The sequence below is a fragment of the Colossoma macropomum genome, unplaced genomic scaffold (genome assembly GCF_904425465.1).
Source record: "Colossoma macropomum unplaced genomic scaffold, Colossoma_macropomum, whole genome shotgun sequence".
Classification (NCBI taxonomy): Eukaryota; Metazoa; Chordata; class Actinopteri; order Characiformes; family Serrasalmidae; genus Colossoma; species Colossoma macropomum.
In genome coordinates this window covers 15,183,633-15,198,902 of record NW_023494787.1, presented here as the reverse complement: position 1 = coordinate 15,198,902, position 15,270 = coordinate 15,183,633, and positions in this window count along the sequence as shown.

Here is a 15,270-nt window from a genome sequence, read left to right as displayed (position 1 = left end):
CTGTGAAAGCAGTTGGACTCTTTGCTCAATAGCCTACAGTGCAGAGAAACAAATGTGCTTACCAAATGAGTGAGATGTGCAGAATGAAGAAGAAAGTTTTACTTTTAATTTCTCAAAACCTATACATCAGAAATGGCAATGTTTAAATGGGAATTCCATCGATTTCCCAAAAAATCTGCATAATTTAGCATTTAGGATGTAAATAAAGTCATTTGGAGTGGTCTGAAGTGAGATGCTCTGTTGTAGGGAAACTTAATGAATCAAAATTTTTTACAACAGTGATGATAGGAACCAGACGTCTGAAGAGTGTTGTGCCTCTAAAAGCACTCACAGGACGTTATTCATGAAATAGTTATGAGCAGGCTGCCTGATGCACATTGTTTTAGAATAGTTATGAGATAGTGATTTAGCCTAAAAGATCATTTTTTAATAATGACAGAGTGGTACATGCAGAGTATTCGAAAGGAAAATTAGCCCCCAAAGAAAACATTTTTTCAGATTTACCACTATTTTACCAACAATATTAAACAAGAACATGTAGGTTCACTGGTCATTTTGCATAATAAATAAAATAGCTATACGTTTGCTACTTTTTTGCTACGTTTGCAACTCTCTGAGTTGGTAAGTTTCTCTGCAATAGACCATTTCACCTCAAACCACTCTAAATTACTTCAACATATCAGTGATCATGTAGAAAATGGTTCCCCTTTAAACCATAGATGCTTTTGTCTGCTAATGGTTAAAAATACATCTTCTGTTTATTTGAGGCCTAGGTACTGCTCCTTTGTACTAGCCCAAGGATAACTGCTGTGGTGAATTTGAGCCCTGCCTGGTTCTTCAGCTCATTTGCATTACCATTAGCTCTCGCAGAACCTACATCATGGTGTAAAACTGTCCTAAAACTGTCTTGCCATAGTTAGTCACATTTGGGGCTTATTTCGTGCTCTGCAATGCAGTATGTATGTTATGTGAGCTAGCCAGTTTTATTTAGAATGTTTTCCCTCATGGTTTATGTGAAAACAACAAGGGGCCAGATTCACAAAATCTCTCTTAAGAAAAAAACTTGTGAAAGTTCTTAAGACAAACACTAAAACGTTCATAAGAATGTTCTTAAATGCAATTCTTGAAAAACTTCCAAGGTTCTCAAATATGTTCTTAAAATAATTATTTTGTTACAATTTTCTTAAGAAAATCTTCATTGTTTTCTCATGTAGGCTACGTTGCATTTCACCACGTACCATAAACGATGCAAGACACATTCTGAAATTGTATTAATTGTTATTTCTGTTATTTAGTTTAATCTGCTCAAAGGACAAGGGCGGCACGGTGGCGCAGTGGGTAGCGCTGTCGCCTCACAGCAAGAATGGCCTAGGTTCGATTCCCGGCCGGGCGACCAGGGTCATTTCTGTGTGGAGTTTGCATGTTCTCCCCGTGTCTGCGTGGGTTTCCTCCCACAGTCCAAAGACATACAGTCAGGCTGATTGGACATGCTGAATTGCCCCTAGGTATGAATGCGTGTGTGAATGTCTATGTCTGTCTGTCTGCCCTGCGATGGACTGGCGACCTGTCCAGGGTGTATCCTGCCTTCTGCCCGATGACAGCTGGGATAGGCTCCAGCACCCCACCGCGACCCAGAAGGATAAGCGGTTTAGATGATGGATGGATGGATGGATGCTCAAAGGACAACAAAATGGAGGAAAAACATCAAACCAAGCATTTAAATAATGTTAGCAAATGAGAAATAGAGGTCATGGTGGAAGAAAGAGCCAACAGGAAAAAATCCTCAATGGAAAATGTGACAACTGTGGGGTAATGGACGAGGATGGGCAGTAGTAGCAGAGGCAGCGTCCATGATGAATCTAGATGTTTAACTTATCAACTCTTACATCCTAAGACAAGTATGAGGCTATCGTAGGGTTAAGAAAATATTTAAGAATGTAATATTTTGAAGAATATCACTTGTTCTTAAAATTATGCTTAAGAAAACAGTTAAGAAATGAAAATGAGAATTCTTAATAAGTTACTTGAAGAATATTAATTTCTGTTAATTTTTAAAAAAAATGAAATTTAGAAAAAACCCATTTAAGAAGACACTTTTGTGAATCTGGCCCCTGAATTTATTACCACCTGCTGATTAGCCTTTGGGAAGTTCTGTGGCTAACCACCAAGCATTAAGCTTGGCCACAATATACTGGAGCCTATTTCTAGGGCCTTGTTTTGGATGCACCTCATGGACCTGTCTTCTGATTGACTGACTGACTGTCTGACTCACTCATTTGTGTTTAGCAGGCTGAAGATCCTCCACAAGGGGGCACTCTTATTCCGTATTCATGATTAAGCTGGGAGCTGGGAAGTTTCCAACCATTTGAAATCCTTTTGAAAGACCCCCCAACTCATAATTCTCACCTGGAAAGATTTCTCTGTGTTGCTACTATGTGATGTAATTTCTGCATGTTTTTAAATAATTTGAATTATTAAAATTATGTTTTTTAAACAGTCGTTTGAGTTTCTCTTTGTTCATATTGTTATATGATATAACATATATGCTTAGATAATTGTAAGATTAAGCCAATCTGAGCAATTTTTTAAATCAAAATGTGTGTTTTCATGCAAGTTCTCAGCTCTGTAGTAATGGTGGACTGCCATCGCCTACATCCACTTTTAAAATAAGTGACGCTCTGACTACGCAAATCTTTCATTCAAATGTAAATGCTTTTTCAGAGCTTTTCATACACACTTTTTAGCTTATTATTTAATTAGTTATCATTTTTTAACTAAAACAGCCTCCTTCTACATTATTAAAGGAAATGGTTTGGGTCACAGATGTAAGAGTGAATTTGAATCAGGCCTGCTTGAGAGAGCCCAGTGAAGTATTCAGTATGTGGAGATAATGCAGGGTAAGTTAGCTTGCACAACTTTCCTTTTTAGTGTCAATAAGTAAAGATTAAATGAGAAAAGTACAATTTCCTGTTGGAATATTTTAAGAGGATTTTAAAAGATACAAATTACATGAATTATGTGAGAAGAATTTCCTATAATAGACTCCATCAGAAGATAAGGACGCCTTAAAGTTTAAAATGAGAAAAGGACCAGCTTAATGATTTAGTTGCATTGTGACTTCCTCCCGCACTTAGCCCATACCTTATTGATGAGCCACTGCGCATGCCATCATCTGAAATAAAGCCCGTTGTCTTATAACCACTGCTGGAACTGAGAATAACTCTTTCAATGTGATGTCAGCGAGGAATGTAGCTCTGGACTCTCTAGGGTGCTCTGCTTCTTTTTTCATGTGGTCATGGTGCATTATCACTCTCAGCCTTCCCCTGATGGCACATTCTCTCACTCGTGTCACTGCTGCACAGAATTTTACAGACCTGTTAGTCCAGCAAAGACTTTCAAAAGCTTCTAGGTTGGGACACCATCCATTTAAAATGCAGAGCAGCCTTAAAAGTCTGTGGCCTTAAAAGGTTTCCCTGCCACTTACCTTCTTTATACCAACAGGCACTTGAACAGTAGCTTAAGGACGACAGTTTTAGTGGAAGAGCTGGGATAGCAGTGATAAAAATGGCTCTGTTTTGTATTATGTCATGGTTCTCACTATAATCTGTTATATGAAATCCACTCACCAACTCATTCGTACAATTATCCAATCAGCCAATTGTGTGGCAGCAGTGTAGAGCATAAAATCATTCTGTGATCATGCATGATGTGAGCCAGCAGCTTCAGGTAGTGTTGATATCAACCATCAGAATAGGGAAAAAATATGATCTTAGTGACTGTGACTGTGGCCTGATTGTTGGTGTCAAATGGGCTGGTCTCAGTATTTCTATAACTGCTGATTTCCTGGGATTTTCACACACAACAGTCACGCACAAGTGTTTACTCAGAATGGTGCAATAAAGAAAAAACATCCAACGCGCAGCAGTTCTGCAGACAGAAATGCCCTGTTGATTAGACAGTTCAACAGAGAATGGTCAGACTGGTTTGAGCTGACAGAAAGGCTACATTAACTCAGATAACAACTCTGTACAATTGTGGCGAGTAAATAAGCACCTCAGAATGCACAACACATCGAACCTTAAGGTGGATGGGCTACAACAGCAGAAGACCATGTCAGGTTCCACTTCTGTCAGCCAAGAACAGAAAGCTGAGGCTGCAGTGGGCACAGCCTCAACAAAACTGGATAGTTAAAAACTACAAAAATGTATTGTCATAAAGCAAGACTTCCCTTTCACCGGATCTGAATTCAACCTTTTTCAGATGTGGCAGAACATTAGATTCGCAACAGTGTGCCTGAATAATCTGCATGATGCAATCATATCAGCATGGACCAGAATCTTAATAGAATGTTTCCAACATCTTGTGGAATCCATGCCACAAAGAATTATAGCTGTGTTGAGAGCAAAGTGAGGCCCTACCCAGTATCAGTATAGTGTTCCTATTAAAATGCTCAGTGAGTGTATGTGTTCAAATTGCTGTTTAAGTATAGAAAATATTCAAAAGGTCTTTCAAATTAATATTGCGATACAGGCTACATTGAACTATTGTATGTGGCAATATTGATATCACTCAGTAAAATCATTACAAATAAATATTAATACACTTTATTGTCATTGTAGCATGTTCATTGAAATTCTATGTGACAACAATACATAAAACGCAGCATTGACAAGGCGACAAGGTGACAATATGAGTAAAGTGACAAAGTGACAGAACTTAAACACCACACAGTTACACAGTGGGCCAGCTTCCAAGACGCAGATAAAATGCAGTCCTGCTCTAAATGGGAGTTTTAATGTGGAAACCCACTGAAAGGTTTTTTTTCCACCTGGCCTATTTCAGATATGGGTGGTTCAAGCTGTAATATCTTATCCTTGTTTAAAGCCAACATGCTTGAACCTCAAGGCTGGCTTTATGTGGTGAAACTTTAATGCAACTTTAGTTGCTTGAAACTTACAAGAAACTAAACTCACCTGCGTTCCAAAAGCACCCTGCAACTCATTTAAAACTCACACCATTTGCTGTGGTCCAAACTGCATGAAACACGTTTCATGAAACAGGCAATTAAAACACAGATAACGCACGACTTCATCACACTAAATGAAATTATTTGAAATGATTGATTTCAATCGATAATAAAACAGAAGATGGTTAACCGGCCAGACTAAAGTTAAGTCCTCCTGATACACACAAGGTTGGCAGTTTTTCCTTTTGTCAGGTTCCTGAGCCACAACAGCAAACAAACAAGTTTCTCGAAGCTAATGTTTCTGTAGCCAGCTAACAGTAGCAGCTGTGTAAGCAGATGATTGTGCCACTATTTGTTCTACTATGCTAACCTGCTGTTATTGTGATCTGTGTAGTTGGATTTATTATGTCTCCTAATTTCACACAGAGCTCAGAATCCTTGGGGATACTGCAGTGCTTCTTGGACAGGATGAGTGGGATATCAAGTACAGCTATAATAGCTACTTAAACATAAATTCTCAAATGCTGAATATACTGAAACAGATTAAAAAAATAAAAAAGTAGTGAAGATCCATAGACAGGTAGACGATAAAAATGCTACAGATATGCAAATGTAAATAACACATCAGAGAAGACTTTACACAGCAAAACAATATACTATATCAAAAAACATGAGCTGATAATTTGATTAACTAGTGGTGCAATCAAAGGTGTTGCATGCAACTTCAATTGTTTTTTAATTGTTTTATCTGTCAAGCTGCATCAAAATCATGTTGCATGCAAAAACCTAATAATGTGGATTTACAATGTTGCTTTCAGTGATGGACTAAGTACGATAATTCTGTACTTGAGTAAAAGTAGAAATACACATACACACACCTCCTAAACCGCTTATCCTTCTGGGTTGCGGGGGTAGCTGGAGCCTATCCCAGCTGTCATTGGGTGGAAGGCAGGATACACCCTGGACAGGTACAGTAGAAATACATTTGGTAAAATATTACTATTATTGGTAAAAGTACAAGTATCTATCTATATTTCTGCTTGAGTAAAAGTACAAACTTGCTTGCTTTGGCATGCACTCAAGAATCATGTGTAAAAATAATTGCATTATTGCAAAATACTTTGTAACAATATTTTGATGAACGAGCTCTATTAAGGAGACCTGTGTGAATAGAACTTTTCCTTTCAAATTAATATTACACAGTACCTACAATGACTTTTTTTACTTTTACTTGTGTACACTCACAGGCAAGTACTTTTATACTTACAGATACACTTTTATATTACTTGTACTTTTACTCAAGTAATACTGAATTTGATTAATTCTACTTTTACTCGTATACAGACCTATTGTACTTTATTCACCCTTAGTCATTACTAAAGAATACATCTCAAAATTAATAAGTGAACAATAGGCCTAGGCTTCAGGAGGGTCATGCAGGATGGCCGTTTGCTCATTTTAAAGCTGGGTGTAGGCTAAATGCCTGCGGACCCTGTGAGTGTGTGAAGCGGTGTTGGCTGTTAGCGTTGGGGTGTGATCTGATATCATCTCACAGTCTCTCGCCTCTCCGCACATCCTCTACGAAAGGTCATTTACAGCCTCTGTCCTCTGAGCGCTGGTCTGTTGGACTGCAACAGTGAGCGTATGGGCTCGGGGGTGCTAACCAGAGTCAAGGTCAAGCTGTCAAGTTCTGAGAACGCTTGTTGAATTGCTGACAAGCGATTAGGATCAGACACTGTGTGGCCAGGCGTGGGGGACGGACGCTCCGCTCGTGGCTCTCCTCTCCTCTCCTGCCCTGTCCTTTCTCTTTCAGCTAATCTCTGCCGTACATTTTGTCCGGTTACATCAGGCTCATTTTTCGGCCTACGACTGCTTTGTGATGCAGGGTTTTGAGCAGGCAGCGGTGCATAGGCTCAGGCACATAGGCTTTCCCCACATCTCCCCCCGGTGTCAGCTCTTTGAATATGCGCTGCAAGTGAGCGCTAATTAGCACCTTTAGCATGCTAGCCACTGAGCGGCTCCCTGGGGGGTTCCATGGAACTATAATGTCACTGACCTTGGACTTGCTTAACTGTCTACTCTGTTCCAATAGATAGATAGCCTGGAGTCAGGGGGAAGAAGAAAAAAGGAAAATTGTTCAGACAGGCAACTGGGGAGCTAATCTTGATTCATAGGTAATTAAAAGGGCTCTTAATGCACTGGCACGCTGCCCAATGAAGGTCGGGAGTGAGTGACATGAATGCCAATCGCCATACGTAGAGGCAACGTCAAGGACAAAACAAATTCAAAGTGAAGGGAAAGAAAATGACGAGCCATAAACTGCAGTTAGCTAATAACCCTGTAGTTCATTTAGGGCCATGATAGTACATTACTGTGGCACAATGAATGTGCCATAACTGCAAGTTTGAACTGAGCTTAGACAGAAAGCACAGCGGAGACCTTGACACCATGCACTCCAGGCCTACGGCTCACTCAGACTGCTCGCCTGCTCGTCCAAAACAGTCAGGGAGTCATTCAGTCTGAAGCAGTCGAGCCGGCTAAAGGCCACATTTGACTGATGCTGTGAGACAGTCCCAGTCAACCCTTGGACCAGAGGTTAGGCTCCATGAATGCAGCAGCAATCAGAGATGCCAGAGAGATGAGACACGGCAGGAAGATGTCAGAGGACACCCCGAAGGCATCCTGGGGTGAGCAGCTGTTGGCTAATGCAGCAGTGAATGAAATTGATGCTAATTACACTTTAATCCCTTAAAATCCCAGGTTTATGACGTACTAAGACTTATTATTCAGTAACTACAGGGACTTCAATGCAAACTGGTTGAGCTATTCTTAGGTTATTAAAGTGTGTAATAAAACTTTGGACCTGTTGGTGGGTTCTTCGCCATTTAAGGGGTTAACGCCTGTACATGAATGATGCAACATCATATCCATGAAGAGGATTCATCACTTAAATGAACAGAGTTATGTATGCAAATATATGTCTATTTTAATTTCTTGTTCTATGCCAGTGGTTCACAGTTCTGGTTACAGACAGCAGCTGTGCTGCATATTTTAACATTTTTCTTGCTCTTACTCATCTTATTCAACTAATCAGCTAATTAAGAAGCCCTATCTGAGTTGAAGAGCAGATAAAAACATTCAAATATGCTACTCCAGGACCTGGTTTAGAAACAACTGCTACTTCAGAATTCGCTGGTAGTCCAACAAAATGATTTGTAAATGGAAAGTGAACAGAAAATTTCACCACAAAAAAGTGCTATGACATGAATATTGGCATGTCACAGTATAACATGACCTCGAGGGTATTATTTCGATTATACCACAGTTTCATTATTGATTTTTATCATTAGATTTTGAGACAATTATGACACAAAAACTGAAACAAGAAAGAAACAAGAAAGTTTATTTACAATCCACAAAGAAAAATAGCTCTGCTGCATATAAATGGTACAAAAATATAGCTTTACAAAAAAATTCAGGGTGTCAACGCTGGAAACGTCAAGTCTAGCCAAGACAAATATAAACAAACTACAAATTTTTCAGCTAACAGCTCGAGACAACTAGTTACACATTTTACATTTGTGCAGTGCACTTAAATGCAGTATTAATAGTTCACAGCACACTGAAAACATGCTGGCATTACTAACTGAAACCTCCAGTTTCCCCATACACTTAATCTTATTTTGGTTAATGTCCTTATAAAAAATTAGAGAAAGTGTCATACAGCTCTCTGTAGTTTCTTCTCATCTGTTTTAGACTAGTTTAACCATGTTTAGACTAAATATGAATATTGGCCAATTTAATTCTGAAAGCCATTACTCAAAAGAGGCAAATCTTTTAGCCACTGGGCATTAAACGGTGGGATTTCATGTCCAATAAAGAGGAGATTTGAGCAACAGAAGTTATCCTTCAAATGAGGTAACAGTGCTAAATAAAGAATTTAATGAAACAATGCAAATGATGGCATGTGTATGAGTGCACCCGTATTTTTACAAAGAATGTTTTAATCACAGACCTGTCCAGGGTGTATCCTGCCTTCCGCCCAATGACTGCTGGGATAGACTCCAGCTCCCCCCGCGACCCAGAAGGATTAGCGGCTTAGAAGATATGCGTGTGTGTGTGTGTGTGTGTGTGTGTGTATTAATCACATTTGAGTACTATGTGATTAGCTAAGTGTCAACAGATAAATTAATAAAAACAAACTAGCTTGTTAACCTTTTTCAGTAATTTTTTTTATCATTAGACATCATATTAAATTGAGTATAAGCAAACACAGTAAAGAAGATAATATCTAGCTTACCTCAGAGAAAATATAGGTATGCCTGTTAGTTTTGGTATTGAGTTGTCAGTGTGGTCTTTCACACGGTTTAATCCAAAACCTTTTCAGCTCTAGAAATGATATAAATACTACACCACCATCCAAATGATGAGGATAATGTATGTCTGAGTTATGTTTTCTCCATTTAACTATGTTTTACAACTTACTGCCACTGCCATTCTCACTGCAGGTTTGTTCTGAGGAGTTCTGTCAGTTTTCCTTCACTTCATCCACAAAAACAAAATCCTCTAGTCTGTTTAATGGCTCGAGTACATCAGTAACACAAGCACAACAAGTTAGCTAGAGAAACACTACTGTTAGCTAACAACAGGGGCTTTAGCAGCCCCCTGGCTTGGCCAATCATGTCAGACCTGGTAAATTGTAAGCCAATCATTTAAGACCTGGTGGAGAGTCTCTGGTGCTACTTGCTCTGCAAAGTAATGTCAGTTGGCAACCACTGCAGTTATGATAGAAACTTAGGCCTTTAAAAATCAAATATATAATATACAGACTGAAGTAAAGGAGTTGCAAAGTAAAGATACCAACCTTCCATACGGAGTTGTGGCATATTATAGTCAATAAAGCTGGCTATCAAGTTTTTGTTTTCATATTTCTCTTCAGTATTTTTAAAACAGTCACACTAGTATTGGCCATATATTGTTGTTTACAATGCGGTGCAAAAAAGATCACACGGTGTTCATCACAAGGCAATTTTATATCCCTCCATTCTTCAGTCTGTAGATGGAAATGAAGAGGCGGCTGCTCAGAGGCCAGTTAGTTGAGATGATTTTTGCCAGTTGAAACAAAAAAAAAATTGAACTGATTGATCTAATCCTTGAGTTCTTGTAAATCTATGTTTAGCAAAAATAATGTAATACTAAACACAGGCAAGGAGAAGGAGAGAAAGAATCTGAAGCAGACTGACAGCTGAAGGAGTAAGATGAGATTGAGTTTAGTGGTCAAGACGAAAGTGAGAGTTAATTAAATTAATACTGAAATGTGATTCTCTTCATATATCCTCATTTGTGAAACTAAATAAACTTCAATTGAGGAAATATAATATTTGTGCTGTCAAATGTCTCTCTGACCATGAAATTCTGTCATAGGGGTTATTAAACACAGGCGCAACTACAGAGCAAAATCATACTCTTTCTGATGTACTAATGATGTACCGTCCCCTACTTAGAGCCCCTCTTTTACAAGGCATTAGATGGGCTTAGTCATTTTATACTCAGATTGTTCCCACCATAATAGGTCCACATATCCACCCACATTTGGCCCAGTATTTCTCATGGTTGTCCCCAGACATTCTCATTCCGAGATTGTGTATGTCACAAAAAACGCAGACAAAACTTAAACAGTCCTTGTTATTATGTTCTTGAAACTTCCGAAACGAGACTGTTATGCCATTGGCTGTGGACGTTCTTTTCCTGCATTGCGGATCATTACGGCGACTTTGTCTCAACTCCTCTGGGCCCGAGGCGCACGGGGGCACCTTTTCCACCCTCCTCCTGTCATTACGGCTTTGGTTCGGAAATCAGAGCACAGTGTGCAGTGTGTGGACCCCAGGCTTGTGCACTGATCAAAGAACGAGCAGGAAAAAAGCAGGTTACGCTTGGCGTTTCACTCTTTTCCTCAAAGTAAAGGAGCGTTTGTTTGTATGTTTGTGTGTACCTGAATGTGCATGCATGCAAAGGCTTTGAGAATGATGCGCTTTGAAGTGGTCACTCCTGCATCGTTAGTGTATCTGAGGGAAAGTGTAATTCTTTTTTCTCTAAGCCTCATGGTGCCTGAGGGCTTTTTCACAGGTGATAAGGTTTCAGATCTAGAATTGATAAATTAGGAGGTTTCTCAACTCCTGTGCAGTCGTGATGTGAGGGAATGCATGTTGTTCTTGGAGAAAAATGAACAGCCTTCTTTGAAGCAGGCCGTTATGGACGTCTCATATGTGTAATCTATTATTTAACTGTGTCTTTCGTCAGTGTGTTTTATTTTTGGCTCTAAACAACATCAATACTGAAATAAACAAAAAAATTACATTCTAAACTGTAGGAGTCTTTTTATCAGTGTAGCTTCAGACCACTGGATAAAAACGAATGTAGTGATGACTGAGGAAGAGAGAGAGAGAGGCAGGCAGATGGACGGACAGACAGACAGAGAAACACATGTGAAATGGAGACACAGAGAGGGAGAAAAAGAGAGAGATAAGGAAAGAGAAAGCGAGGGAGATGGAGGCAGACAGAAAGAAGCAGAGAAAGAAAGGGAGAGACAGAGAGAGAAACCGACAGACTTGAAAGGATAAAGAAAAAGACAGAGAGGGGAGAAAGAGAGGGAAAGAGAGAGGGAAAGAGAGGAGAGAAAAAACAGTGAAAGATAGAGAGAAATAGAAAGAGATGGAGACAGATGGAGAGAAAGAAAAAGAGACAGAAATAGAAAGAAAATATAGAGAGAAAAAGAAAAACAGAGAAAGACAGGGAGGGAGGGAGGAAATGAGGGAGATACAGGTACTGAGGGGGAGAGACAGATAGAAATAGGATATAGATAGAGCGAGAGACAGAGAGAGATGGGAGATGGAGAGAGAAAGAAAAAAATTAGAGGATAAGAAAAAAGAAAGAGAGAGAAGGAGTGGAGAGGGAGAAAAGAGTGATAATAGGGAGAGAAAAAGACAGAGTGAGAGACAGAGAGAGATGGAAGATGGAGAGAGAGTAAGAAGACAAAAAGAGGACAAGAAAAAGAAAGAGAGGCAGAAAGAGGGAGGGGAGAGAAAGCGAAAGAGTGATAATAGGGAGAGAAAAAGTCAGAAAGAGGAGAGAAAAACAGAGAGAAAGATGGAGACAGAGAGAAAGAAAGTGAGAGAGAGAAAGAGTTAGAGAGAGATAGATAGCGAGAGAGATACAGGGGGTGGGGGTGGTGGGAGCTGGAGGCTGAAGTGACAAATGGCCGCTGTGATGGAGCATTGGGGAGATCAGGGTAAAACAATGGCTCTCAGAGATTTCGCTCACTAATTTGGAAAAACAGGGCACTGTTCACTGTCAACACATCGCGCCTGACCTATAGCTCGAACAGTGGGAGCTCAGAGAGAACAAAGCCCGAAACCTGAACAAAGAAAAGCTTTCAACATGCCCCATTTCTCTCCTAAACCTTGACATTGCAGTCATACAGCAGCATGAAAGCATATCTGTATTGCCATGGGCTACTGCTTGAACATGTAGCTGGACCTGACCTTTTATTTGTTGTCTTGTATTCTTCTTGGTTGTTCGAGATAAGGCATGCTAGTGTTCTCGTGCCAAGGCTTTCCAATGTCATAGTGAAAATAATGTTTCTTCTGTACGCTTGTAAAACTGAATTACATGTTTAAAAAATAATCAAAGGGGTTGTTCCATCAACAATTGTATGCTATGTTAAAGGGCCTATAGCTTACATTTTTCTTATATTTTCATTTATCCCTGTGGTTCATTTATATTTATTTGGTTTCATGTACCAAAAACCGTCATACATTTATTTTTATGTGACCATTTTCCAACCTCTCTTTATCACTCTCTCAAAAATTAAAGTCTCTTTTTGCTACTGCACCTTTAAAACCGATACATGTAAATGAGCTCTGTTCTGATTGACTGCCCTGTATTGTGCCTCATTCAAAAAGCAGTTTCAGCTGTAATACTCCTTATAACTTAAGTGAGAATGAGACTAAGCTGCTGAGGGCTGAATAGGTGACTGTATGTAAATATACATTGGTTGTTGTGACATCACAAAAATGCAAAAGTACAAAATTGTTTTTGCAGCCTACTTTCCATATAAGGACTGGGAAGTTACTGGTACTTTTTGAAACTTTGTTTGCATAACAATGTTTGCAACAATGTTTGCATACTACATCAAACTTGGTCTACTCTGTCTAACAGAATGAACATATGTGGCATAATTAATGTTCATATAATGATTTATTTTTTCAGTGTGTATGTAGTGGTCAATCAAGCTTTGTTTGCATACAAGTACACTATATGGACAAAAGTATTGGGACACCCCTCCTTATTATTGAGTTCAGGTGTTTCAGCCATACCCATCGCTAACAGGTGGATCAAATTAAGCACAAAGCCTTGCAGTCCTGACAGACAAACACTGGCAGTAGAATGATGAGCTCAGTGACTTTAACATGGCACTGTCTTAGGATGCCACCTCTGCCACAAGGCAGTTTGTGAACTTTCTGTCCTGCTAGTTCTGCCCTGGCCAACCATAAGTGCTATTATTAGTCAGTGTCTGACCTCACAAATGCTTTTCTGGATGAATGGGCACAAATTCCCACAGATACACACAAAAATCTTGTAGAAAGCTTCCCAGAAGAGTGGAAACTGTTGTAGCTGCAAAAGGAGATCGACTCCATATTGATGCCTATGGATTTAGAATGGGATGTCATAAAAGCTCCTGTAGGTGTAGTGTGTAGGTGTCCAGTACTTTTGTCCATATAGTGTATCATCTATTAATAATACATTGTTCTAGTAGACCTGGATTTTTACCTGTAATGTCTATACCAGCATCTATTCCATGTGGTATGTAAACACACTTGTGGGAATGAATATTATGTATGCGGGATTTAAAAATGTTCTAGGAATGTACTTTCTGCTCTGTTTGCTTTTATTTTGTGTTATTATTAATCAGGATCCTCTTGTCTGACTAGTTTGGCGCTCATATGAACATGAGTAACACCCTCATCTCATGCCAATTCTTAGAATCTCTAAATGCCCACAAGCTATACAGCCCCCGGGTACACTGAATAAAAATGTGACCGTCTCCACAGTAGTGCACTTGCTCCATTTTCAGTATCTTACATTATCTTTACTTCATTATCATTCATAAATAATAGAGATGAAATAAATAATAAAGAGAAAAGAACAAAGAAAGAACAAAAAAAAGAGATAGACAAAATATACATGAGCTGGTGCTGACCTTGAGAAAGTGCAGCAGAGAGAGAGAGAGAGAGAGAGAGAGAGAGAGAGAGAGAGAGAGAGAGAGAGAGAGAGAGGGTCGAGTGGTAAAGAGCTAAGCAGGTGTGACAGCTCTGAAAGCTTTCACAGGACAAAAAGGTTTCTCTGGCCTCCGAGCGATGCTAAACTGTGGCTGCCCCTAACACTGACCTCCCCATTTGCCTCCACCAGCAGAGAGGGAAACTGTGTTCACAGATAACACATCATCTTTTACAGGGAATTAGAGAAAAAAAGGAGTAAATGTGTTCCTGTAGTTAATATGAGGAGATTGCTGTTGCTTCCTGATTGAGTCAGAAACGGGCCCACCATTGTGTTTACCTCTTTCAGAACAGTGGCTGGTTGATTTTGTCGGCTTGAAGTAACTTCGCACATTAGTCTGGTCAGTGTCCTTGAGCATAGTATGTTTACTAAAGATGTCAAAATATAGTCCATAAATTGTATTATGAGCTTCTCACTGTGATCACTGAATAGTAAGATGTAGTCATAAGTATTTTCTTGTTTGTTGTCTTTTTTTGTGCCCAGGCACAACTACATTAGAAATAATAACTCATGCCCTTGAAAATACACTTTTTAACCATACTGAAAACTACTATACACATCAGAACTACAGGGACTATTTACTCCAAGAGAGAAATACAGATCAGTGAGGGGAAAGGTTTGGCCCCTTACGCCACATACAGTCTATCAGGACTGAACGCCTTCTATAATAGTAATGCATAGTCTGTTATTAGACTGTGTCAGTGAAATATGTTGCAGTAGAGACTGCAATGTGCAGCAATCATGTCTACTATAATAGTAACATTGCTAAAAGAGACAATTAGAACTTTAAGATTAAAACCTGATTGTTTTGCTTTCTAATGGGAACTGGCTTAATGGTTACTATAAGAGATCACTAGTTTTCTGTTGGACACTTTTAGATCCCATTAAGAAACCATCAACTGCATCTGGAATCAGTCCTAAGTGAAGGGCTCTATCTAGTTCTACCTAGACATCTAGTTCTTTGGCCT